The sequence below is a fragment of the Mobula birostris genome, chromosome 19 (assembly GCF_030028105.1).
Source record: "Mobula birostris isolate sMobBir1 chromosome 19, sMobBir1.hap1, whole genome shotgun sequence".
Taxonomy (NCBI): domain Eukaryota; kingdom Metazoa; phylum Chordata; class Chondrichthyes; order Myliobatiformes; family Myliobatidae; genus Mobula; species Mobula birostris.
This window is the reverse complement of record NC_092388.1, coordinates 43,371,103-43,398,831: the sequence shown is the minus strand read 5'-3', so window position 1 is coordinate 43,398,831 and position 27,729 is coordinate 43,371,103. Positions and strand designations below refer to the sequence as shown.

Sequence of the window (27,729 nt, the reverse complement as noted above, 5' to 3'; positions counted from 1 at the left end):
TCCCTCAGTCACCATAATTTTAATCACTATCTCATTATTCTTTTTGCAGTATTTGCACTATCTAATTTATAATAATCGTTACACTCTACTGTTGTGGCAGAACAAAAATTTTCATATCATATAAGACAGTTATAATTAACTTAATTCTGATTCTGTAGCCCAAGGGATTCTTAAAAAAATAGTACAGTGCAGTCTTTGCATCATGTTCTCCTTCACCCTCAAATTAGTGCATGCTCAACAAGTGAAAACTGTTATCACGATGAGAAGAAAGAGTTTGCATTTAAATAATCCCTTAATGCCTGCAGGATGTCCCAAAGCACCTTATAGCCAATTAGTACTTCTTAAGATGCAGTCTGTGTAGGAAGCACTGCAAGGTCACACAGCCATGAGATTAATAACCAAATCATCTGGTTTAGTGATGAGTTTGTTGGTTACAAACTGGCTTTTGCTCTGCTTTGAAGCAGGAATGAGGTAAGATCATTTACATCTATCCTGGAGGGTAGAATTATTTTTAATATCTGATCTGAAAATCAGCAAATCTCCTACCACAGTACTGCACAGGAGAGGTGGTCAATTTTTTGTGCTCAGACTTCTGGATTGCAAGGGCTGTCACTGGGAAAGGACTTTGCACGAGGGAGTCTTCGCAATGTAGTTGCGATCACAATGGACAAGTGCAGAAAATAATTCATCATTGTCAGCGAATTTCAGGAGCAGAGAAATTGCTGAATATGGATACAATTTTCAATTTTCCTGTGTGTTGCGGCAGAGGAAGATATAAAAGGAAAAACTACTTTAGGGTGAAAAATTTTGACCTCCCATTTCAAATTGAGTGTAATGGCCATATTTCCATCATTAGGCTCTGCACATGGGTTTGTTGCCTAATAGGCTATTATACTCTCACAATGCATGAGTGAAGCAGCATGTAAGGAAAAGCTTTACTTTAGAATTGACTTAATAAGGTTATCAATCACAGAACAAAAGATGAACTGCTTTCCTTTGGTATGCACTGGGTGCATGATCCATTTATCTGGAAAAAAGGAATGAATTATGGGAATTGTCTTGTGAGCAATAGATGCTAAATGCTCAGTTATAGAATCCTTAGTGGGGATTTTTGGCACCCTCTAATATGTCTGTAAGCTAACATGCTGCATACTACATCAGGCTTCAGTTATGTGGCCAACTTTTGCAGAAGTGTAATGTTAATACATGCCTTTGCCTTCACGTGATTTTTGTGGAAGTGTAGAAATTATAGGCTTGTTCACTAATCATTTTTAGCAGCTGAGGAAAAGCAGGACAAGTCAACCTGTCCTCCCTTAATGGGCTTATCTTTGAGCTATCCTTCCTGTTCCTACTAGACGTATGGAGAGTGCCATTTGATATCACTTTACTGTTGGAGTTTAATTTGTGTGAGTGTGATGTGTTGTTAGTTAGGGCAGGATATGGGGGGGGGAAATAAAAGGAAATGTCCTCCTTTGATCTAAGTATACAGTAACTCCTTGAAGTTGAGGTAATAGATGTAATTGATACGTAGATCTGTCAGGTTAAGATTGAAAGGGATTTCAGGCTTCAGGTTTAAACCTTGAGTGGTGCATCACTGTACGCATATTTCTTATTGAAGAGGGCTAGGAACCTTGTGAGAAATGATAGGATTAGACCGTGTGCCTCATTGAGCCTGCCCAATGATTCAACAAGATCATGACTGATTGGTCTTCCGAGTCCACTTCCCTGCCTGAGCCCCACAACTCTTTGTTACCCTATGGTGCAAAAATCTACCTTGACCTTCAATATATTCAGTACCTCAGGTCTCACAGCTGCCTCAGGTAGTGAGTTCCAAAAGTTCGCAAACCTCTTGTGGGAAGAACTTCCTCTTCATCTTGGTCTTAAGTGAATGACCTCTTATTCGTGTGCCTCATTGTTCTTGTTTTCCTCATGAAGAAGATCCTCATAATATCCTCCTCGTCAGCACTCCTCAGGATGGTAAATGGAATACTTTTTCATTTTTTGGTCTTTCCGGTAGGCTTTCCTAGATCTGTAGAGGAACAGTTGCATGTTTGTCCTGATGAAGGGTCTCAGCCCAAAACGTCTACTGTTTATTCCTTTCCATAGATAGTTGCGTTCCTCCAGCATTTTGTGTGCATTGCCTTGGATTTCCAGCATCTGCAGGTTTTCTCGTGTATCAGTCCTGATGAAGGGTCTCGGCCTGAAAGTTTGACTGTTTGTTCCTTTCCATTGGTGCTGCCTGACCTGCTGAGTTCCTCCAGCATTTTGTGTGTGTTGATTTGCATGTTTGTGCCTTATCTTAAATCAGTGAAGTATTAGAAAAGAGCAGTTACAGGTATGGTGGAAAATGCTGTGTTTTATACAAAATGGGGTTCAAAAATAAGAAACGTTGATTACTTATTCGATGTGTTGCTTGAAGTACTACAAAATTACATAATGTACCAGGAGGTCTGCCTTTCAAATACTCTATGCCAGTCAGAGGTCAAATGAGGATATCTCAGAGCTTAAGCCTAAGTGTGAACGTGCCAGTGTGCAGTGCTCAGTTGCAAATGTCTTGCAAAATTCTGGCAAGTTTTGGGGAAATTAAACTGGCTTTTGCCCTGAGCAGCAGGGGGTATTTGTCTCAGTGGCTCTACTTGTGGCGTATCTTTGTAACAGACGGAAGACAGATTTGCCCATTTTCATTCTATTTGTTTTAAAACTAAATTATGAATCAGTTAAGTAGTCGTTGAAAAAGCCCTAAATATATTGTCATCTACAGATTGGAGCAAATCCTGATTCCACATCACCCTTTCTGACAGATTCAAAGTATGTACTGAGAAATTTGTGTATAATAGATTCAAGTATCCTAGATGGGGAATGCAAGTGCTGTCAATGAATATGCAAGAGCATCATTACAGACAACGTTGATAACCTTGCAAGAATGTCCTGGAGTCTCCTACAAGGAAAAGATTAATCTCCTCCACCCAGTTGCGCTAAACAAATCACAGTTTTACAAAAGCTTTCAAATATTATTAATAATAATAATATTGACGATGAAGGGGAGAAGTTGCTTGCTTAGTGCTGAAGTTGCTGACAGCTGAAGTTTTAGACCGTAAAACCATAAGAGACAGGAGAGGAATTAAGCCAATTGGCCATTCAATCATGATTGATCCTTTTTCTTCCTCCTCAAATCCATTCCCTGGCCTTCTCCCTATAACTTTTGATGCCATGTCCAATCAAGAACCTATCACTTCCTGCCTTAAATACACCCAATGACCTGGCCTCCATAGTTGCCTGTGATAACAAATTCCACAAATTCACCACCCTCTGGCTAAAGAAATTTCTCTGCATCTTTGTTTTAAATGGACTCTCCTCTATCCTAAGGCTGTGCCCTCTTGTCCTTTATTGCCAACCAGAGAACTGACTTCCTCTTCTTCAGAATAGTACTGTGGGATCTTTTGCTTACACCTTAGAGTAAGGTTCAGTTTAACACCTTGTCTGAAAGACATTGCTTACCTTTTATATGATGGTGCAGGTTGTATTTGGATAATACTTTCAAGTCTTTGATGAAGGACTTGATCCCACAGCCGTCTGATTTAGGTGAGACAATTTCCAACCAAATCACGACCAATTACTAAATAAAAATATAAGAATAGAATGTTTTTAAAATCAATAGGCCTTTTAAACTGCAATTATATTTCAATCTAAATAAATCTATTAGGAAAAAAATCATTTATTTATACAGAAAGTTGTAGGATTTCCAGTTTGCTTCCACGGGAAGTGTTTGAGGCCAGTGGCTTAGATGTTTGCTTGAGGATGCAGACCAAGTGTTGTGAGAGAAGGGGAAAGGAATGATTGGTGAAATGGCTGTGATGCGGCAGATTGAATGGATGGAGATCTGAAGGGTAGGCGAGTTGGGACAGGTAGCCTGTTATGTGATGCATATTGTATGTAATATGTATCTGTTCATCTTTGAATAATTGCCCTGATAATCTGACCAATATACGAAAGGAAGACTAATGAATTCAATAAAATGGGGCTGTGTGTTCTCCATTAAAAAAGATAAGTTAGATATGCTAAATATGAATAAAGCATTTTCTTTGTCTTAATATTAATAGGCTATATATTGCAAAATGTAGTGTTAGCTTTTATACTGTTATTAATACAAAAATTGATGGAACACTTTACGGGAAAAAGATGCAGAATAAACCCAGTGATTTACTCTCATCTGCCATTGGCTTCACACAAGTGGTATCGCTCCTTTTACCTTATTTTTATTTTTTAATGTGTGTACTGATTGCCCATTGAACTTGTAGACAGTTAGGACTGGTAAATTAACAATGTATTAGCCCATTCTGCAATGCAATAATTGCTCATAATTACCAGTTAGTTCTTTAGTCCAACAAGAGAAAAAAAGTAAACAGCTTCCTCATAATTCTGAATGCAATAAATTTGTTGTGATTTTGGAATTCTCAATCTCAAGATTTTGTTATCTTCTGGATGAGTTTCTCGCATGCTCCTAATTCAGCCTTTCTTTCCTTTTTACATCATTTAATAGCAAAATTACTCCCTGGCTCTGTTTATCCCCCAATCCTTAAGTTTCAGTATTTAAGGATATAAACGATTGATCCCTGTGTTCACCAGCATCCCATTGCTCTCTCTCAAAAGTTATCAGCTTGCATTTCCATCAAGTCACAGGGTAAAAGAACGAAATCAATTCTGACATTCTGCACAGTATTCCTAGATTGGAGTTAACGTGACTGTCTCCGTTAATCGAGTTTGTTTCATTGCATGTAAAGGTTTCTCCTCTGTGTGCTCTATTGTGAGAAGGTCAGGCTAGAATGTGTTTATAGGTAATCAGTCTTGAAGCAGTTAATTTGCTTAAAGAAAACAAGCTAATGCCTGGCCCCTGTAGCCATAAAGATGTAGTTGGATTTTCTGTACGTGTTAACTTTCAAAAGGAAATTTGTTATGTATTTAGAAAGGAAAATTTGGCATTGATGAAGTGAAAATATTACAGAATAGGTCTGTTACTGTTTAAAGAAAAATCCAGCAGAGGCATATAAGGACTGAATGGCTTCATTTAATGTTGCACAATATTTTAACAAGTTAGATGTAAATGTCGGTGTTGTAGTTTGCAGGTGACACTAGAATGCCCCTTTCCCCATTTTCCCCTCTGCTGGCCTCACCTACCACTTGCTAGCTTACAGTCTTCCCCTCCCTCCCCCATCCCCTTAACTTGGGTTCTGCCATCTTCCTCTCCAGTCCAATGAAGTGTTTTGGCTCAAAACATCAAATGTTTATTCCCCTCCATAGATGCTGCCTTGTTTCTCCTGTATTTTGTGTGTGTTGCTCAAGTTATCTAGCACCTGCAGAATCTCATGTCTAATTATTGGTGGTGGTGTGGATAACAAGCAAGGCTACTGAGGGATGTAGATTAGGTGTAAAATTGGATGGAGCATTGGCGAATAGAACTTGATTCCAGTAAGTGTGAAGTGATGCATTTCAGGATGTAAAAAAAGCAACAAGACATAAACAGTAAATGGAAGGGCACCGAGGGCTATCAGTGCATAGCTCTTGCAAGCGGCAGTACAGATTGATAGCATAGTAAAGAATGCCTCCCAAATTTGGGATTATATTATAAATATCTGAACGTTGTGTATCTACTTTACGTACAAGGAATATTGTGCGCAATTCTGGTCAGCACAGTTTGGAAGCAGTGCAGAAGAGATTCACCCAGATGCTGTTACCGGGACAGGAAGACTTTAGTTAGAAGGAGAGATTAGATACGCTGGGTGTGTTTTCCCTAAAAGAAGGGAGGCTCAGGGTGACTTTATGAAGGTCTATAAAATTGTAAAAGGCACTAACATGGTAGATAGTCAAAATCACTCTCCCATATTAAGATATAGAAGTAAGGAGCATAGGTTTAAGCTGAAATGAGATTCAGCGGATAACTGAGCGGTATCTTTTTATATCTGGCACACACTGCCAGATGAAGTGCTGGAATCAGATACAATGACTAACGTTAAGAGACATTTAAGTTGGTAAAGCATAGAAATAAATGCATGGTCCTAGGATGGGAAAATTGGGTTTGTGTACTGCAGATGGGCAAAAAGATCAGCATGGGCATGATGAGCTGACGACACCGTTAAGTGCTGAACAGTTCTGTTTTTATATCTGTGACTGTATGATCATGGAATTGCTTATCTGATATTTAAAAAGTAAAGCAACTATAAAACATGTGCAGATCAGATCTAACCACTAGTATCTTTAGAGCTGCTTCTAGGCCAGGCTACCTTTTTTGTCTTAGTACAGTACAGAAACAGGTGCCTCGGTCCATCTAGTCCATGCCAGCCTAATTTTCTGTGCAGTCCTATCTACTTGCACCTGGACCAATTTCCTCCAGTGCCCTCCCATCCATGAACCTACCCAAACTTATCTTAAATGTTACAATTGAACCCACATGTAACACTTCCACTGGCAGCTCATTCCACAGTCACACCACTCTCTGAGTGAAGCTGTTTGACTAAATTCCCCTCAAGTTTTTCACCATAGCCCCCTAACCCGTTACCTCTAGTTCTAGCTCACCCAAACTGTGGGGAAAAAGCCTATATGCATCATTATCCTGTGCTCCAGAGAATAAGTCCTAACATATTCAAAATTTCTGTATAACTCAGTTCAAAGTAAATCTATTTGTGAATTACATTCACTGTATCCTACCCTGAGATTCATTTTCTTGCAGGCATTCAAGGTAGAACAAGCACCACACATAAAAGTTGCTGGTGAACGCAGCAGGCCAGGCAGCATCTCTAGGAAGCGGTACAGTCGATGTTTCGGGCCGAGACCCTTCGTCACGACTAACTGAAGGAAGAAGTAGTTAGAGATTTGAAAGAATCTCTTCAAATCTCTTTCAAGTCTTTCAAATCTCTTACTAGCTCTTCTTTCAGTTAGTCCTGACAAAGGGTCTCGGCCCAAAACGTCGACTGTACCTCTTCCTAGAGATGCTGCCTGTTTTCGTGTGTTGCTTGAAATTCCAGCATCTGCAGATTCCGTCGTGTTTGCGCAGTAGAACAAGTATATTTAACAGAATCAATTAAAAACTACATACAAAGATGAACAAATAATCAATGTGCAAAAGAAGACGAACAGTACATATATAAAAACAACGGCAAATGATAATAATACTAAATAAATTAATAATACTGAGAACATGACCTGTAGAGACCTTGAAAGCAAGTCCATACATTGTGGAATCAGTTTAGTGTTGAGGTGAGTGAAGTTATCCACATTGATTCAGGAGCTTGATGTTTGATGGGTACTAAGTGTTCATCAGAATCAGAATCGGAATCAGAATCCTTTATTATGGCCAAGTATGTGGACACATACGGGGATTTTGATGCCAGTTTCCCTGAGCTCTCGCTGTACAGAATCAAAAAGCAAACAAAACAATAGTGCAAATAATCATGAACTATATACAATGAGGTATACTTGTGTATGTACAGGTGGACTTGGTTTATAATAGACTAAAATTCAAGTGTTCGTAAGACTGATGGCATACGGAAAGAAACTGTTCTTGTACGTGTTTGTCCTGGCATACAGTGATCTAAGGCGCCTACCAGAAGGAAGAAGTTCATGAACCTAAGGCTCCTATACCTCCTTCCTCATGAAAGCAGCAAGAAGATGGCCTGGATCGTGAGGGTCCTTGGTGATGGATGGTGCTATCTTGTGGCAGCATTCCTTATAGGTGTGTTCAGTTGTGGGGAAGGCCTCTCCTGTGTGGTCTGTGCTGTCTCCACTACTTCTTATAGGCTTTTCCATCCTTGGGCATTGGTGTTTCCATACCAAGTTGTGGAGCAACCAGTCAGGAAAATTTCCACTGTGCATCTGTAGAAGTTTCTTAAAGTTTTAGATGACATAGCTAATCTGTGCAAACAACTAAGAAAGAAGCACTGCCATACTTTCTTTGTATGGTACTTGCGTGTTAGTCCCAGGACATATCCTTTGAAATGATAATGCCATGGAGTTTAATATTACTGACTCGCTCCACCTCTGATCCCTTAAGGAGGACTGGCTCACGGATCTCTGGTTTCTTCTTCCTTTAGTCAATAATCAGCTCTTTGGTTTTGCTGACGTTGAGTAAGATGTTGTTGTTGTGGTGCTATTTGACCAACTTTTCAATTTCCCTCCTATTCATTGCCATGCTTGATTTGGCCAACAACAGTGGCGTCATCAGAAAACTTAAATATGACATTGGAGCTGTACTTAGCCTCACAGTCAGAAGTATAAAGTAAGTAGAACAGGGTGCTAAGAACACAGTGTTCTGGTACACCAGTGCTGATGGTGATGTTGTTGCTAATCCAAACTGCCTGGGATCTGCAGGTGGGGAAATCGAGGATCCAGTTGCACAACAAGGTATCGAGACCTAGATCTTGCAGCTTATTGACCAGTTTCAAGGGGATGATAGTGTTGAATGCTGAGGTATAGTCAATGAAGATGATCCTGATGTATGCACTGTCACTGTCCAGATGCAGAGCTGAATGAAGAGGCAATGAAATGGCATCTGCTGCTGACCTGTGTGACGGTAGGTAAGTTGGTGAGGATCCAAGTCATTCCCCAGGCAGGAGTTGTTATGTTTCATTACCAGTCTTTCAGAGGATTTCGTAACAGTCGATTTAAGTACTACTGGAAGCAGATTACCAAGTTCTTCTTGGGCACTGGTATGACTGAAGCTTGCTTGAAGCAGGAATGTACTCCAGACTGCTGAAGCAAGAGCTGAAAGGTGTCAGTAAACACTCAAGCCAGTTGGTTATCATGGGTCTGCAGTCCTTGGCTCGCTGCACTGTCTGGGTCAGATTCTTTCCATGGGTTCACCCACCTGTAGGATGCTCTCACGCTGGCCTCCAAGACTGAGATGACTGGGTCATTTGTGGCTGTGGGAGTTTGCGAAGGTTCCTCCATGTTCTGTCTGTCAAAGCGAGCATGAAAGGCATTGAGCGTATCTGCGAGCAAAGCCTGTCACTTGCTTTGTAGGAGCTGATAGCATTCAATCCCTCCCACAGCTGTTGAGCTTCTTTCTGTGATTCAGGTTTGGTCTGGAATTGCCAGTTTGTATGTGAGATGGCTTTCTGGTGATCATACTTGGACCTCTTGTACTTTCCTGAGACACTAGGTCTGAATGCCATTGATCTAGTGCTCAGCAGGCCCTCAAGTCCAGAGGGACAAAGGTACCGATGAGGGTGTCAACAGCAGGGGCAAGCAGCAAGCATGTTGAGGGTCTAATCTGCGGTTTAGAAGATCAGATCATGGTTACATCAGGCGTGTCACCAAAAAAGGAATAGAATGAAGTTGGAAAATGCAGAGAGCGTCAGTGGAAAGAGAAGCAGATTTAACATTTCAAGTCATTGACTAATCTTCCAAGAGATTTGTCTCCAGGGTAGCGTAGCAGATAACATGACACTATTACAGCTCAGGGTGTTGGAGTTTTAAGTTCAAGTCCGGCGTCTTCTGCACACAGCAAGAAACGTACAAACTTGCTTACAGAAGGGTTTCCTCCGAGTGCCCTGTTTTCAGCCCACAGTCCAAAGATGTACTGGTTAGTTGGTTAATTGGTCATTGTGAATTGCCCCGTGATTAGGCTAGGGTTAAATGAGGGGGTTGTTGGATGGTGTGGCTCAAAGTGACCGAAGGGCCTGGTCTGGACTGTGTCTCTAAATAAAATAAAATGGAAGTGGTAGGTAGAGAACTACATTTGTCCTAGTAACGAAGGGATAGGCATTGCTCTTCCTGATGTTTAATTGGAGAAAATTTCTGCCTATCCATGACCAGATAGTCAGCAAAAAGCATTGCAAATCAGAAACATCAATACCATCAGCAATATAGAAGTAGGCAAATAATTGTAAACTATATGTGATGCACCACAGAGTAGGCCAAGGGGTGGGAGGCAGTGTGGTGGTTGTTGTGGGGGTGGGGGGAGAGGAAGAAAATGGGATGATACCATTAAGCTGTTACACAGCCCGACACGCGGGACAGAAGCAAGGTGGCATTGTGTATTCCACGGACCAGCAAATTCCGGTCGGCTTAGCGAACAGAGCGGCAGACATCCCTGCTGAAATCCGGAGGAAAACACACAGAGGGGGATCACAAAGCCAAGGAAAGACGACCAGGTCGAGACAACAGAGACTTTTGGAGAAGAGGAGTTCGGTGGGTAATACCGTTCCAACTGACTGGAAGTGCACCGAGAGTGGTAAGTGGCGTGAAGGAGTGGGGTGCTTACTGATCTGGCTAACAACGGATGGTGCAATCCAGGGTATATTACGATCGAGGAACGTGTTTGCAGACTGGATATTGAACTTTTTACTGTTGGACTTCGGCCACATTCCATCGTGATACAACACTTGGCGGCACGGGAGATTGCTCCTGCCTGTGGCCATCGAACGTGCAGCTCTTCCCGTGGAGGGTCAGACACCCTGAGCCAATAGACTGGTCCTGGACTTATTTTCCATCTGGCATAGTTTTGCATTTTGTTGTTTGATCGTTGGGGTTTCTTGTATTGCTATATTTACGCTCTATTCTTGGTTGGTGCAGCTGTAACGAAACCAAATTTCCCTCAGGATTAATAAAGTATATCTATCTATCTATACACTCAATGGCCATTTCATTAAGTATACCTGTACACCTGCTCATTAATGCAAATATTTAATCAGCCAATCATGTGGCAGCAATTCAATGCATAAAGGCATGCAGATATGGCTAAGAGGTTCAGTTGTTGTTCAGACCAAACAGCAGAATGGGGAAGAAATGTGATCTTGGTAACTTTGACTGTGGAATGATTGCTAGTGCCACACAGGGTGGTTTGAGGATCTCTGAAACTATTGGTCTTGTGGAATTTTCACTCACAACAGTCGCTAGAGTTTACAGGGTATGGTGCAAAAAGACAAAAAACATGCAGTGAATGGCATTTCTGTGGGCAGAAACGTCTTGTTAATGACAGAGCTAAGGGGAGAATGGCCAGACTGGTTCAAGCTGACAGGGAGATGACAGTACCTCAAATAACCACGTATTACAACAGCGGTGTGCAGAAGAGCATCTCTGACCACACAATACGTCAAACCTTGGGCTACAGCAGCAGAATACTTCACCAGGGTTCATCCTGTACCTAATAAAGTGGCCAATGAATGTATTTGGTAAAATTCAATTATATCAACCTTACAACCTTAAAAAAATTAACTTCCATTTGCGTGTGTTAGTCGTCTTGCTTTGAAAATGTGAGGTTTCTTTACTCAGAAGTTTTGTTTCAACCAAAATGTAAGAACCATAAGAATACATCAGTCAAGAATGGGCAAAAAATGTGGCAGATAGGAAATGTTGGGAAAGTGGCAGTGTTGGGAAATGTGTGATAATGCATTTTGGTAAAAGGAACAGTAGGGCGGACTATTATTTAAATGGGGAGAAGGTTCAAACATCGGAGGTGCAGAGGAACTTAAGAGTCCTTGTGCAAGACTCCCAGAAGATAAATTTGCAGGTTGAGTTTGTGGTAAAAGCAAATGAAATGTTGGCATTTATTTCAAGGGGAATAGAATATAAAAGCAAGGAGATAATGCAGAGGCTTTATAAGACACTAGTCAGGTTGCACTTGGAGTATTGTCAACAGTTTCGGGCTTCATATCTCAGAAAGGATGTGTTGTTATTGGAGAGAGTCCAGAGGAGGTTCACAAGAATGATTCCAGGAATGAAGGGATTAACATATAAGCATTTGGCAACTTTGAGACTGTACTCACTGGAATTTAGAAGAATGTTGGTGAGGGGGTGGGGGGTGGAGGTTGGAATCTCATTGAAATCTACCGAATGTTGAAAGGACTAGATAGGGTGGATGTGGAGAGGATGTTTCCTATGATGGGGGTATCCAGAACCAGAGGGCACAGCCTCAAAATTGAGGGGCGACCTTTTAGAATGGAGGTAAGGAGGAATTTTTTTTCAGCTAGAGAATGGTGGATCCATGGAATGCTCTGTCACAGACTGCGATGGAGGCCAAGTCTGTGGGTGTATTTAAAGCGGAAATTGCTAGTTTCCTGATTGGTCAGGGCATCAAAGGATATGGCGAGAAGGCAGGTGTGTGGGGTTGAGTAGGATTGGGGATCAGCCATGATGGAATGGCAGAGCAGATTTGATGGGCTGAATGGCCTAATTCTGCTCCTATGTCATATGGTCTAAGCAATACTCTTTTAGGGTAATGGTTGTGTGTAGTTGATTAATTGCCTTTCCATACATCAACAAAAAGCATTTGAATTCAAGTTTTCACAAACAGCAGAATTTAGTACTGTAGTGCCATATCAGAGGCTTAATGTAATACCGTATTTTAGGAGTAATGCAAAGAGCAGAAGATGATTGAAAGATTACTCACTTAATCTATACTGATATTATTTTTCTATAAATGGTTTGCTTGTCGAGGTAATCTGGTTTGATATCTTGGCTTCTTGCCTGATCACTTCCTTTATTTTACAATTCCTTCTTTGTGTTAGGGTTTGGTTTGCCGTTTTTTCCCTTCATCAGCGCAACTTTTTCTGCAGCCTATCATTTCGCAATACAACCAACAAAAGCGGCCTGGGAGAGAAAGTGTCAGCTGGGCTAAAGTGGATAATATACCGTATATACCTCTCAGACAGGTTGACTGTTTATGCCCCATCTGGGTTGGTGCTTCACGACATTAATGAGGATTTTCAGAAGTGCCATCTTTTCAAAATGCTATTAAGTGAAGCTGTAGAATGTATGCCAGTTCTTGTATCCAAACTAAAGAGTAGCTGCATCTTGAGGTTTGTTTTCTTTTCTCTCTCCATTAAATTGTCTGCTCTAGTTGAGTACACTTATTGGACGTACAACCTGCACTTCATGCCCCAGTGAAGCAGATGAGGTGAACCTCATTTACAAGACCAAATGAGACAGAAGAAACTAAGATGAACAAGTACTCCATGATAAGCTGCACAAAAGTAAAGACATCTTTTGCATTTACAATTTTAAATTTGAGACCTTGCATCAATTTCTCAAGGACTCTGAATGTAGATCATTTTGAATGCCATATGTAGAGTCATTCGACAGGTAGCCATAGCCCAGTTGGTTCTGAATCAAAGGATTATGAATCCAGTTGATCTGAAATGCCTTTCAACTGATGTTCTGAGTGGTGTTCTAGCTAAGGTCCCTTATCTGCTCCTTCTGGTGGACCCTGCAGACTCCAGGTTCCAGAGACAGAAATCTAATGATAGGGGGTGGGTAGGCAATCCCTTTGATATCAGTTGTTGTCATCATCAACAACAACACAACCATTTATTAATAGCCTTGGTGGCATGGGTATGTTTAGTGTGCTGATTGGCTGTCACACTCTTTCCTTCGAAAAAGGTACACAGTCAGATTGGCTTTCTGGAGTGGGGACAGGAAGATTCTAAATTTGATCTCTTACTGCGACTGCTAACTTGGGTTGAGTGTTGGAAATTAATCTTGGCTGAGAGCTGGACTAAGTATGCTTGTGCTTGTCTTACATCTTAGGTGAGGGACAGTTAATGTTTCACAGCAGGCTTCTTGAGGAATGAATCTGCATGTGATATATCTGAAGTGAGCCTGCAACTACCTCAGGAATCAATTGTCCTCAGAATTCATGAATGGACATGTGAAGATTTTACAGGAATGGAATACACTTGATTCCTACATTTTTCAAAGAAATGCAATCTTGGAAAATCTTTTGTTCATAGAAGAGGCTAGTTGAAAGGCAATATAGTTATTTTTGGCACCATATATTCCTATGACCAGAGAATAGAACTCATTGCAGTGAGAAGTAGATTTACGAATTAAGACACGTACATCTAAGAGTCAGTGGTGTCATAGCACGATTTCAAAGATTCAACATTATTCAGTCAAATATTTCTGATAGTCCAGAGTAGGGGGCAATGTTCAATTGGCAGCCACGTTAGAGCATGAAAACAATTGGCCATTTCTGAGAAAATACTGTTACTGCCTCAGCTAAATGGAGCAAGAGGAATGCTCTTACACTGCTGGAGTTCAGAGTTGTTAAGGCACTTGGGTTATGTGCTATGGGGAGCAAGTGCCTTTAAATATGAAAGAACTCTTGTGCTTTATGAAATCAATTGGAAGGTTCATTGATTTCACTTAGGCATTGGACAGGTCACAGAAGATCAGCCGGCAGTAGGAGAACATACACAGCCAAGGCCACCTGAAATCCATAGAGCAGCATTCTCCCAAGTAAGCTAATACATGCTTCATTTTCAAGGACCCCGCAAAATCTCCCCTCTGTGGACTCTGACTAAATTTCTCACTGTCTCAGTGAAGCAGTCGGCATAATCAAAGACACCACGAACGTCCTCTCCTCTTCCACCCCCCGCCCCCCAATCAGGTAAAAGATACAAAAGCCTGAAAGCACCTACTGCCAGGCTCAGAGAAAGTTTCTACTCACTGCTTTTAGACTCTTGAACAGACCTCTTGTATGGTAAGGTGGACTTTCAGCTTCAAAATCTACCTCATTGTGCTCTTGCACTTATATTATTTCCTGCATTGCACTCTTTCAGTAGCATCTACATTTTATTCTACATTGTTCTTGTTTTCATGTATTCTAACTCAATGCCCTGTGTAATAATTTGATCTGTATAAACAGTATGCAAGTCAAGCTTTTCACTGTATCTTGGTACACGTGACAAACAGAAACTATTCCAATGCCATAAAGCTTAGTGTCCATTGTGCTTGTATATTATTATGTAGAAGGAATTATTTTCTTTAGTTGTGATGGCTAAAGGAAAAACTTCGAAGAAGAGTTATTCTTTAGGGATGAATTTATTGCAAGCCTCTTGACATCTTTGTTGACATCAATACTACAGTGTATGTAAAAAAACACCAAAAAAATTCATATCCCATGGTTATTCTGTTGGATGGCAGAAGTTGGTAAAGATTCTATTGTGTTAAAAATAAGGGTAGGACTTTCCTTTTACTAATATCATAATACTATTAACTATATCAGTACATTGTACTGAAGTTGTCCTGACATGTCAATTATGGAATCAATGTACACAATCTAAAACCCATGTTTTGTGTTCATCAGTGGAAAAAGCTGCTATTTCGGAAGGTAACAGGTTGCGGAATCAGTTGGTATAATTTTGGAGAGGAAGGGAGATAAAAATCAAAATAAATTGAAAGGTGCGTTGAGCGTAATCAACTCTGAAACTCAAGCACGTATATCAAGATTATGTTCAGTTAATTTTATTTTGAAGTTTTGGTTTGAGCATTATGATGCCAGCTGAGTCTGTGTCCCAAGGGGATCACTGTCTTGTCATCAATGGCAGATGTATATCATTCTTTGTAAAATATACTGGTTATATTTTTCTTCACATTGAGCAGCATTTTGGGCTTAAGGTCAAGATGTCACTGAGCTGCAACGTCTGTCAATGTCGTAACTCAGACTTTGGGTTTTAGTGATGATTTTTGGACTGGGCAGGGAGTTAGGGTTTAGGGATGAGAGAGAATTACAGGTACAGGCCATTAATTGAAGAATCAGTGCAGGAGTAGGTGTTTGGAGTCCGTGGTCAAAGGTCGGCATTCTAGCGGTGAGTTGGCAAGAGCTGAGGAAACCGGTGATTCCCAGGTCAGCCATTCCCAAATCCTCAGAGGTTGAGGCCCAAGGTTAAACCCATGATCAGCAAATTCTGGGGCCAAGGCCCAAAGGTCAAACCAGCATGGGAGCATCCTGGGGTCGACACTAAGAGGTCAGTGAAGTCCGGTTGGCAAAGCCGAAGGTCGAACTCCTGAGCTCGGCTAGTCCAGATGTAGAAGTCTGCAGGTTGGCAAGTCCAGAGATGGAGGCTTGATGGTCAAAGCCCAAGGGTCAGCTTGTGTGGAGGTCAGAGGCCAAATCCCTGTAAGTCCGGAGGTTAAGAGGCCCAGTGTCTGCGAGTCTGAGAGTCCAGGCCAAGAAATGGAGGCTGGGAGGTGGCCTGTCCTGGAACTGGAATACATTTCGTGTATGTTGCTTTGGATTTCCAGCAGCGACAGCGTTTATGATTCACTCAAATACCTGAAGTTAGACTATATCTCCCCCCTCCCCATCTTTCAAACCCTGCAATATCTTCTCTACCCACCATCATATCCACACTCCATTCACTCACATCCCTCAAAATCCATTTGCTATCTGAATGCCCCACAACCCCATTAATGCCAGGAACGGTTTTCCACACCCCAACTGCTTTATCCAGATCAGTGAGAAATTGCCAACATTTGTGAACACACAGTTGATGTCAAGAACCAGCCTTTCCTCCATCGACTATGTCTACACCTCCTGCTGCCTCAGGAAAATATCCAATGTAATGATAAACCCCTCACACTGTGGCAATTCTCTCTTCTTCTTCTTCCACCCCTTTCCATCATGCAAAAGATACAAATCTTAGGCACACACTCCACCAAGCTCCAGCACAGCCTCTATCCTGTTGTTATAAAATGCTTCAATTATTATAAAATTCTTATATGGTGTTTGAACTTGATTTCTCAGCCTGCTTTGTCATTTTATTTGTCTACCTGCACTACACTCTGTCTGTAACTATAACATTATAGCCTGCACTACGTTATTCTTAATCTTATTGTACTACGTTGATGGACTTGACTGATCTGTCTAGATGGCATTGTATCTCAGAACACGAGGCAATACTAAACCAATTGCCAATTACTTACCTTCAGCATCATTCTCTTGTTCACTCTAACATCAGTGTAAAAGTTGTTATCAAAGTACATACATGTCACCACATTCAACCTTGAAACTCTTTCTTTTTCTGCAGGCATACATAGCAGGTATACAGAACAGTAACTGTAAACATCAGGAACTGTTAACTGGAAGCAAACACAGCTGTAACTAAATATTAATAAAAAAAACAAGCATGGAATAACAATATAACAAGTCCTTAAATGAGTGTAGCTATCTTCTTTTGTTCAAGAGCCTGATGTTTGAGAGATAGTAACTCTTCTTCAACCTGGTGGTGTGAGTCCTGAGGCTTTTGTACCTTCTACCTGATGACAGCAGCAAGTAAAGAGCATGGCCTGGGTGGTGAAGATCTTTGAGGATAGATGCTGCTTTGCTATGGCAACGTTTCATGTAGGTGTGCTCAGTGGTTGGGAGGTTTTACCCAGGATATACTGGGTTGAATCCACTACCCTCTGTTAGAATTTCCTCTCAAAGGCATTGGAGTTCCTATACCAGATCGTAATGCAGCCAGTCAGCACACTTTCCACCACACATGGTTTACAATGACATGCCAAAGCTCTGAGGACTACTGTGGAAGTAGAGGCACTGTTGTGCTCTCTTCATGATAATATTTATCTGATGGGTTTATTATTGTCCCGTGTATTGAGATGCAGTGAATTGCATGCCATAGTCAGATCAGTCCACACACAAGTATATCGAAGTAGTACAGTAGGATCAAGAATAACAAAGGGCAGAATATAGTGGTATGGTTGCAGAGTGGTGAAAAATAAAGATCCTTCCCCAGTCTGCCCCTCTGCACGATGCCACCTGAAAGAGAGCATCTTAACAACAAATCCTCAAACCAGCCTGAAGTCCGTGGTTCACCTGATAGCTTTGCTTCCTCAGACCCCTGCATACTTGAAGGACCTGTCAGAACAGGCATCTGAAGGCACTGAAGTAATACCAGAATGCTATATCTGCAAAATCATTTTAATTTACGAACAGAATAAGGAAATCAATATCTGTATCCTCTTCTAAGGAAATGTCCCCAACAATGAGGTGCAAATCACGTTCAGGCATTCCAATAGGTAGTCCATATCACTGATATACCTAAGGCAAGATTTCCAAAACAGATAGTCCGCTTAAACTCAGTCATTATCAGGAGGACAAAATCAAAGTCAACTTTAAAATACTACCTTACAATTCAATTTCTTGGAAGCATTAATATATACAGTGGTAAAATTAAGAAATGCAGTAAAATTATGAAAAAATATACTTGAGCAAAGACTGACAAACAAACAAATTCAAAAGAAGACAAATTGTGCAAACAAAAAAAATAATGCTGAGAGCATGAGTTGTAAAAAGTCCTTGAAAGTTAGTTTGTGGATTGCAGAATCATTTCAGAGTTACGATGAACGAAGTTTCCATACCACTTCAGGAGCCTGATGGTTTTAGGGTCGTAACTGTTCCGGACCCTGGTAACACTTTGAGATGTTCTCAAAACTTTCTTCAAAAAATGTGGCATTCTCAGCAGCTTAGGAGAAGCTCTAGCCAGTTGTTCAAATCAGAAAATTGGATAACACTGGGGACTTTGACTCTCTTTTCAAGGAACACACAGAAGCCTCAAAAAAAATCTGTAAGGAGTGCATCATCCATACTAACCCTGAATGACACTATCAAGTGCTCCTATGGTGGGAGAGTCTGAGACCAGAGGAATAGAGGGGAGTCCTTTTAGAATGGAGATGAGAAGGAATTTCTTCATTGCCATAGGCTGCTGTGGAGACCAAGTCTGTATGTATATTTAAGGGAGAGGTTGATAGATTCTTGATTGGCGAGAGCAGGAAGGGATCGGGGGAGGGCCGGAGATTGGGGCTAAGAGGAAAATTGAAAGTGGCGGAGCAGGCTCGGTGTGCCAAATGGCATAATTATGCTCCTATACCTTATGGTCTTGTGGCCTGTCTACAATGCATGCATTACTATATGGCTGGCAAAGTTTGGAGAAGCACGGTAAGAGTTCATTTATGATAGAACTTACTGGCAAACTATGCATTAGTGAATCATGAGACCATATACAGTGGAGTCCGGTTAATTGAGCCATCAGTTAATCAAGGCAGCTGCTTATTTGATACAACTCAAAAAGAGTAAAAATAAATAGAGAAAACTGCAAGGAAACCCTTCATTTATTTGGGACACTTTGCCGTTTAACAGGTGATTGTTGCCAAACAGTTCTTAACTATCATCAATCGTGTGAACGTTGTGTGGCCATTATACACCACACCATGCTTAAAGTGAACAGTCTTCATCTACTGAAGGCTAGATCTGTGCAAATCACACCTGGTTTTCTGGTACAGGCCTGGGTTGCCAGACCTGAATGCCAGAGGGCTGTTTCAAGGGTGAAGAGACAATTTTAAATGAGGTTGGAGGCAATATCAGATGCACGGCAACTCTGGCAGGGTCTGCAAGACATTACTTCCTACAAAGTGAGACCCAATAGCATGAATGCCAGTGATGCTTCACTACCAGATGAACTCAATGCCTTCTATGCACGCTTTGAAAGGGAGAACACAACTGCAGCTGTGAAGATCCCTGCTGCACCTGATGACCCTGTAATCTCTGTCTCAGAGGCTGATGTTAGACTGTCTTTAAAGAGAGTGAACCCTCGCAAGGCAGAAGGTCCAGATGGAGTATCTGGTAAGGCTCTGAAAACCTGTGCCAACCAACTAGCGGGAGTATTCAAGGACATTTTCAACCTCTCACTGCTATGGGCGGAAGTTCCCACTTGCTTCAAAAAGGCAACAATTATACAAGTGTCTAAGAAGAATAATGTGAGTTGCCTTAATGATTAGCGCCCAGTAGCACTCACGTTGACAGTGATGGAATGCTTTGAAAGGTTGGTCATGACTAGACTGAAGTCCTGCCTCAGCAAAGACCTGGACCCATTGCAATTTGCCTGTCGCCACAATAGGTCAACAGCAGACGCAATCTCAATGGCTCTCCACACTGCCTCAGACCATCTGGACAACACAAACACCTATGAAAGGATCCTGGTCATCGACTATAGCTCAGCATTTAATACCATCATTCCCACAATGCTGAATGAGGAGTTGCAGAACCTGGGCCTCTGTACCTCCCTCTGCAATTGGATTCTTGACTTCCTAACTAGAAGACCACAATCTGTGCAGATTGGTGATAACATATCCTCCTCACTGACGATCAACACTGGCGCACCTCAGGGGTGTGCGCTTAGCCCACAGCTCTACTCTCTATAAACCCATGACTGTGTGGCTAGTGTTACGTACCCCGTAACTGGGTTGCCAAACCAGCAGAAATGGATCACTCAGTTGGAGTCTGGATTACTAGAACTAAGAAAGTTTTATTAAAGAAACAAGCAACACAGTAATCGAAAGGATAATAAATGCAACAGTTCAGCAATGATAAACACACATGTGCACAGAATTAAGGTAACAGGATCAATCAAGCTCTATCGTTGTCTAGGGGTAAATGACCAATTTCAAAGTGATGCAAAGTTCAGTCCAATTTAGTTCAGTTCGCAGTAATCGTTGCCGTGGCGATGGACAATGTGGAGGGAAGGAGAGAGAGAACAAGAACGAATGATCATTCAAAACGGCTTCCACTCACAGACCTGCGATATTGCTCACAAGCAGCTTTCGGGCGAGTCCTTTGTGATGTCACCTGAGGTCACCGACTGTGACCCCTCCTCCAGATGTGGTCGATCCTCTGCAGTGAACCTGGCACCCAAGCAAGGGTGGACACACACACCGGGTTCCCGCTGATCATACCTTTCCACCCTGTGCGTCTATGGCTTGGTTCCGCAACCAGCCTTCCAAAACGACTCCCGCCGACTTGCGGGGGGGCACCGCTTCCGGGGTCTCGTTACCTCGTGGTGTCGTGTGTGTCTTGCCTTAGCGAACCTGTCCCTTTTTATCCCCCTGCTAGGGTATCGCCTGTCCATCACTTCAAACAGTTCAGGGTTCAAAGGGGGAGCCGCTCTAGACAGTTCTCTCTCCCGTCCCTTCATTACACATCTCCAAATGCTGCTCCATTGTCTCCCTTATCTCTCTGTCTCCCAAAGACAGGTGGCAGACCAACTGCTGATCACACAGGACAGCTAACATCTATGTGTATTCTTGTCACACTAGGCATAGCTCAAATACCAACTATACATTTGCAGACGATACAACCATTGTTAGTAGAAACTCAGGTGGTGACAAGAGGGCATACAGGAGTGAGATATGCCAACTAGTGGAATGGTGTCACAGCAACAACCTGGCACTCAACATCAGTAAGACGAAAGAGCTGATTTCAGGACTTCAGGAAGGGTAAGACAAAGGAACACATACCAATCCTCATAAAGGGATGAGAAGTGGAGAGAATGAGCAGCTTCAAGTTCCAGGGTGTCAAGATCTCTGAGAATCTAACCTGGTCCCAACATATCGATGTAGTTATAAAGAAGGCAAGATGGCAGCTATACTTAATTAGGAGTTTAAAGAGATTTAGCATGTCAACAAATACACTCAAACACTTCCATAGTTGTACCATGGAGAGCATTCTGACAGGCTGCATCACTGTCTGGTATGGAGGGGCTACTGCACAGGACCGAAAGAAGCTGCAGAGGGTTGTAAATCTAGTCAGCTCATCTTGGGTACTAGCCTACAAGGTACCCAGGACATCTTTAGGGAGCAGTGTCTCAGAAAGGCAGCATCCATTATTAAGGACCTCCAGCACCCAGGGCATGCCCTTTTCTCACTGTTACCATCAGGTAGGAGATAAGAAGCCTGAAGGCACACACTCAGCGATTCAGAAACAGCTTCTTCCCCTCTGCCATCTGATTCCTAAATGGACATTGAATCTTTGGACACCGCTTCACTTTTTTTTAAGCACACAGTATTTCTGTTTTTGCACTCTTTAAAAAATCTATTCAATATACATAATTGATTTACTTGGTTATTATTATTTTTTAAATTTATTTATTTTTCTCTGCTAGATTATGTATTGTATTGAACTGCTGCTGCTAAGTTAACGAATTTCACGTCGCATGCCGGTGATAATAAACCTGATTCTGATTCTGAAATAGTGTCCATTGCATTTGTTTGTGTTTTTAAATAAAAACCATGGTTTTTCTCACTGATAGTTGGCGCGAAATAAGCAGTAAGACAGTTCAGAACTACTTCACTCACTGCAGTTTCAAGCATTCTGGCTTGGAGATGCCTGAAATGGCTGGGAGTGAAAATGAAACAATTTCACCACTTGGGAACAATGAAGCATTTGATGATATCAACAATGTTACAGTGAAAATGAATAATTGGACGGTGCATTTGTCGAAAGCATTGCTTGAAGGTAGTCCATTATCTGCACTAAGTTATCTGCATTGATTTTGTTTATTTACAGTCAATCAAAAGAACATGACAATGTAGTCAGGATGAATTCCTCTATTAATAAGTATTGGGAACTAATACACAGTTTTATAGTATGAGTAATTTTAATAGTATTCTCATTTGTTTGGTGTTTTATTCATAACTTGTTACTCAGATGAACAGCAGTTGACAAAAATAAAAATAAAAATTTTATACCTTTTTAACTATTTCCATGAAACCATCCAATTGGGGCAGCTGCATAATTGGGCCAAAATGTACAGTTCTCAGTGTGTCCCAATTAACTAGAATCGATTGTATTTTTAGCATTAGTTGAGGGAGTGCTGCACTTGCTCAGTGCTATACAAAAAGTCTCAGAATAGATTATGCTTAAGTCTATGTGGTGGTGCGAACATGTTGCCTTCTGATTCAGGCTGAGTATGTGAACTGCCACCAACACCCCAGATTTGTACTTGTCTCCATTCCGTATGCTTAAATTGCTGTCCAGAGGGGAAAAGAAAGGATTGTTCAACTTCAATATTTGGAGTGATTACAAAAGGAAAATACAATAACAGACAGGAACTAATTCAATGCTTCCATATTATTATGATACAGATGATTGCCAGGTTATTTCTGAGTATCTATTAGATTAGATTAGATTATGAGGACCCGTAGTCCCCTTTTATTGTCATTTAGTAATGCATGCATTAATGCATTATTGAGTTGTTTTGTAGATACTAGCTCAGTTATATAGATCCTTTCCATCCTTTGAAATGCAAAATAGTGCTGACTATTTCTGATACATTTTATTCAGTAAAAGTAGTGTGACACTGAAGCAGTAAATGACTCTAGTGGGATAGGTTTGTGAGTTGCAAAACGACTTTAACCCAATTACTGCTGCAAGCAGAAAAGAAAATGGTGGAAAAATGGTAGGTCAGGCTGCCCCTGTGGAGAGAGAAACAGAGATGAAGTTTTAGTTTAATATATTTTTATGCAGAAGAGATTCTGTGGATGTTGGAAATCCTGAGCAACACTCACATATTTCTGGAGGAACTGAGCAGGTCAGCAACATATATGGAAATAAAAAAACAGTTGAAGTTTCGGCCTGACACTCTTCATCAGGACTGGAAAGGAATGGGGAAGGTGCCAGAATAAAAAGTACATGCTAGAGGGTGATAGACAAAGCCAGGAGGGTGGGAAAGGCAAAGCGATGGAGATGAAAGAATCAGACAGGGGAGTGGGAGAAAGGAAGAAGGAGGAGCACCGCTGGTATGTGATCGGCAGATGAGGAAAAGAGGTAAGAGGCCAGAGTGGGGAATAAAAGAAGAGGGAAGGGGAATGGAAAATTTAAAAAATTGGAAGGAGAACTTGATGTCCGTGCCATCTAGTTGGAGATTACTAGACGGAATATGAGGTGTTGTTCCTCCACCCTGAGAGTGGTCTCATTGTGGCAGAAGAGGAGGCCATGATGAACCAATGTGTCAAAATGGGAATGGGGATAGGAACTAAAATGCTTTTGGTGGATGGAGTAGAGGTGCCCTACAAAGTAGTCCTCCAATTTACATTGAATCTCACCGACGTAAAGGAGGCCACATCGGAAGCACTGGATAAAAAATAGACAAAACCAAAAGATTTGCAGGTGAAGTGTTGCCTCACCTGGAAGGACTGGTTGGGGACTTGAAAGGAGGCGAGGAAGGAGGTGAATGGCTGGGTGTAGCATTTCTGTCACTTGCAGGGATACGTGCCAGAAGGGAGATTAGTAGGGAGGGACGTGTGTACAAGGGTATCACAGAGGAAACTGTTCCTGTGGAAAGGAGAGAGTTGGGGGGGGGTGTAAAGATGTATTTGGTGGTAAGATTCTGCTAAAAATGGCAGTAACTGTGGAGAATGATGTGTTGGATGTGGAGGATCAAGGGGTGGTAAGTGAGGGCAAGGGGAACTCTATCGCTGTTAAGGGGGGAGGATTAGGGGAGGATTAAGTGAGCACAGATGTGCAGGAAATGCAGGAGTTGGGGGCGAAGGCAGCATCAATGATGAAACCCCATCCTATGAAGGAGGAGAACATCACTGATGTCCTGGAAAGGAAAGTCTTACCCTGGGAACTGATGTGGCAGCGATGAATGAACTGAGAAAAGGGAATAGCATTTTTACAGGAGATAGGATGGGAATAGGTATAGTCAAGATAGCTGTGGGAATTGATATGTTTATGAAAGATGTTAGTAGACAGTTTGTCTCCTTAGATGGAGATAGAGAAATCAAGAAAAGGCAGAGAGGTGTCAGAAATGGACCAAGTGAATTTAAGGGCAGGGTGGAAGTTGGAGGCAAAGTTGATGAAATTGCTGAGCTCAGCCTGGATGAATGAAGCAACACCAATGTAGTCATCCACGTAGAGTAGAAGGAGTTGGGGAGCATAATTTTTTTTTATCAGAACAAGGATGTTAAAATCGAACACTTTGTGAATTTAAAAGTTCTGGATTTCTACGCCTTTTTTTTATTAGTAAAGTACTTCCTGTCATAATCCAGGGTGACCTACATCTGATTTTAAGACTGCTCTGGATGGCCCTTCTAGAATTATGTTTTCTTTCTCCACTTCTACAAAGCATTAATTATTTTAAAGGCCACAGTGATATCATTGTTTAATGCCTCAAGGAATGAAACCCAATTTAAACTTTACTGTTCTTATACTTTCCCTATATCATCCAAGGGAACGAAGAAGAGTTTATCTGTGATTGCTCATTTTTTTTGTTAACTTGTGAAGTTACACTCATTTTGAAGAAAAATACTTGGAAGGGTAGTGGAACTGGATTCATGAATGACTGTGCAAAGGGAATTGGACACAACTCAAAGAACACATTGGACTGAAAGAGAGTTCCTCAGAAAACTCTCACAGACATGTTGGGCCAAATGGCCTAGTGATGTTTGATTTTATAACACAATATGAGTGTTAGTACATTTAGACCGAAATAATCCATTCTGGAATGTAAAAAAAGACTAGACATGAATGTTTGTATGATTCAGCAGCTTTTTCAACTGATTTCATTCTTCCTTAAAAAATATATTTGAATTGCAGTATTAATATCAGCTTGTCCTCAGTCAACCCTTTTAAAATGGTGCTGAATGAAATTTTCACTACAACTCTCAGGCTTTGGTTTTCAGACCTTAATCAGTCAATGTTTCAATCTCTGTAAAGCATCTCAATTTTCATCACACTGGTATCTTTTAACGTCGGTATGCAGATTGCCTCAGGAATGGAAAAGTAAGAGTGCTGATTGGAAAATAGCAGAATTTGGCTTTCACAGCTACTGAGGAGGCCTTTTGTGGTGAAATGTTGCATAAATAATGCCAACAAGGGTCGAAATTCAGTGGTTGCCATGGAGACCTTTGTGCCTGGGTGAACTCCATTCTACTCTGGAAGGCAGTGAGCACTCGGGCTGCCTGCATTGGATGAGACATTTTCTAACGAATAGAAAAAGTTGTTTGCTCATTGGAAAGAATGTTAACTTGGAGAGACTTAGAGTATTTTGCTTTGATATTTGCATAGCGTGTTCCATATTCAGGTACTTGAACCAGGAATGTATCGATATCGAGCAATGAGGTAATGCTGACTTCTTTTTTATAAATGCTTGTAAATCGGTTAAGGTGCTTTGTCCTTTAGTTCGTCTAGTCTACAGTGCAATAGCTGATAGCGTTTTTTGTCTGGGACAGGGATAAAAGTGAAATGAATTTTGCTTGCCTTGTGACCTTACATGGGGGTGTTTTAGCCTGGTATCAGTCCGTTTTTGAATGAGCTGGAGTCAGCGTGATCTTCAGCAGTGTATCTTGTCATTTATTGTATCCTGAAGCTGAAGATATTTCCGCAAGTAAAATATGCACACAAACCTCTTGACAAACTACAGCTAGTGACCATTTGCTGATTTAAGTTTAACCAGGACCCCACCACTCCCGCTTAAAACTTCAGGTTATGGCCAAATAGTTCTGTTTATTTTCTCTGATCTCCGGAATAATTGAGATAAAATTGGAAGTTATTATTTTTATTTCTACAAGAATTGAAGGGGAGTTCTAGAAGTTCTTCAAAGGAAAAAGTGTGTGTGTGTGTGTATATAGATAGTCTGGCAGAGAATCCATTATGTGAATAAATGGTTAGTATTCAAAGATGAAATGAATAAAAATAATCAGCTTTTATTCCCACCTCCCCCATTGACCTAGAAATCAGCCTGGAATCGATTTGTCCTGAATGAGAATACTTCTGAGAAGTTCAAAGCTTCTATGTTGTGTTTTAGTGCCTAATCTCAACTCTTGTTGTATCGTACTTCGCAGGTGCTGCTACTAGTTGGTTTGTAGAAAAAAAGGTGTGATTTTCATGGCTTTATGTTATTCTTGACCTTTTTGTTGTAAAAGGTTTTTATTGTACAGTGTGTTGATGTGTGATTCAAACAATGTCCCTTGGATTATATGTGATTACTGGACTTCTGAATGAAGTAGAATTAATATCTTATCAAGACCTGCACTGATTTAAAAGAAAGCTCAGCCTTTAAGTAAGTCGGCAGATAAGCATTTGGTCCACAAGGGAAGGTCTCTCATTTTGAAGCTGGAACTTTGGAGTTTCATTTTGATAGAACAGTTTAAGCTTTGAAACTTAATAAATACAAATATTCTCAGCTGTGACAGGAGATTTGGGGATGATGGGGACATCAGGATTGGGAAATGGAAATGAGCCAAGAAAAATGGAAAATATCAAAGATATATTTTCAGCTATGGGCTCCTCAGCAATAAGCAAAGTGCCTCATTCTTTTCTGCTACATTATTCGGCCAATGATTTACCATATTCTCATTAATTCTCTTATTCCTCTGTCACTCCTGAATGTGATAATTTGTTGCTTGCTGCTGTTGTTCGAAAACTGATTGCATAAATCCTGACCGGGCAGGGTGAAAAGCATTATCAAGGATGCATCTCACCCTAACCATGGACTTTTTACTCTCCTCCCATCCAGTGGGCACTACAAGAGCGTCTGCTCCCGTACCGGCAGGCACAGGAGGAGCTTCTTCCCTGAGGCTGTGACCCTGCTGAACCTTACTTCACAGTGCTAAGCAGTATTGTACCCATATTGTACTGTCTCAGTACTTTTATATTTGTGTGCTGTAGCACTTACTTTTTATTCACAGTTATTTTGTAAATAACAATATTCTTTGCATTTCTGGTCAGATACTAACTGCATTTCATTGGCTTTGTATCTGTACTCGGGACAATGATAATAAAGTTGAATCTAATCTAATCTAATCTATCTGGGCTATTGCAGTGAATTGCAAAAAAACTCAGTTGTGATCCATATCATTATTACTCAGTTATCACAGAAGCTTTCCCTGTCTAAAATATTTATTTGCAGAGATAAATTTTGGGCATGTAATTATGGAATACATATCATATTCTACAGCAGACATTCTCCACCTAGTGCCCACAGATCCCTTGCTTAATGGTATTGATCCAGTGCAGGAAAAAAGTTGGGATCGCCTGATCTACAGTGTCAACTTGCTTTTATATAGCACCATAAACATGGTTAAGTGTTACCTGATGCTTGATGGAAATTTTAGTTTGATGAAAGGATATTTTGTAGGAGGAAGAGTTAAGGTAATACTTTTGAACACTTTAGGGAG

At 41.1% G+C, this 27,729-nt stretch overlaps 1 protein-coding gene across 2 annotated transcripts in view; it reads left to right on the top strand.

Moving 5' to 3' along the window:
• Window positions 1–27,729, top strand: part of LOC140212554 (catenin delta-2-like) — a 579,924-nt gene that overhangs the window by 69,419 nt on the left and 482,776 nt on the right. The window contains exon 1 of one of the 2 annotated variants that reach the window (XM_072283517.1): window positions 25,500–25,672. The exons of the other annotated variant lie outside the window; for it this stretch is intronic. The gene's annotated coding sequence lies outside the window, so the exon portion shown is untranslated. Of the gene's footprint in view, window positions 1–25,499; window positions 25,673–27,729 lie in introns of those variants that run through there. 2 annotated transcript variants of the gene reach the window in all.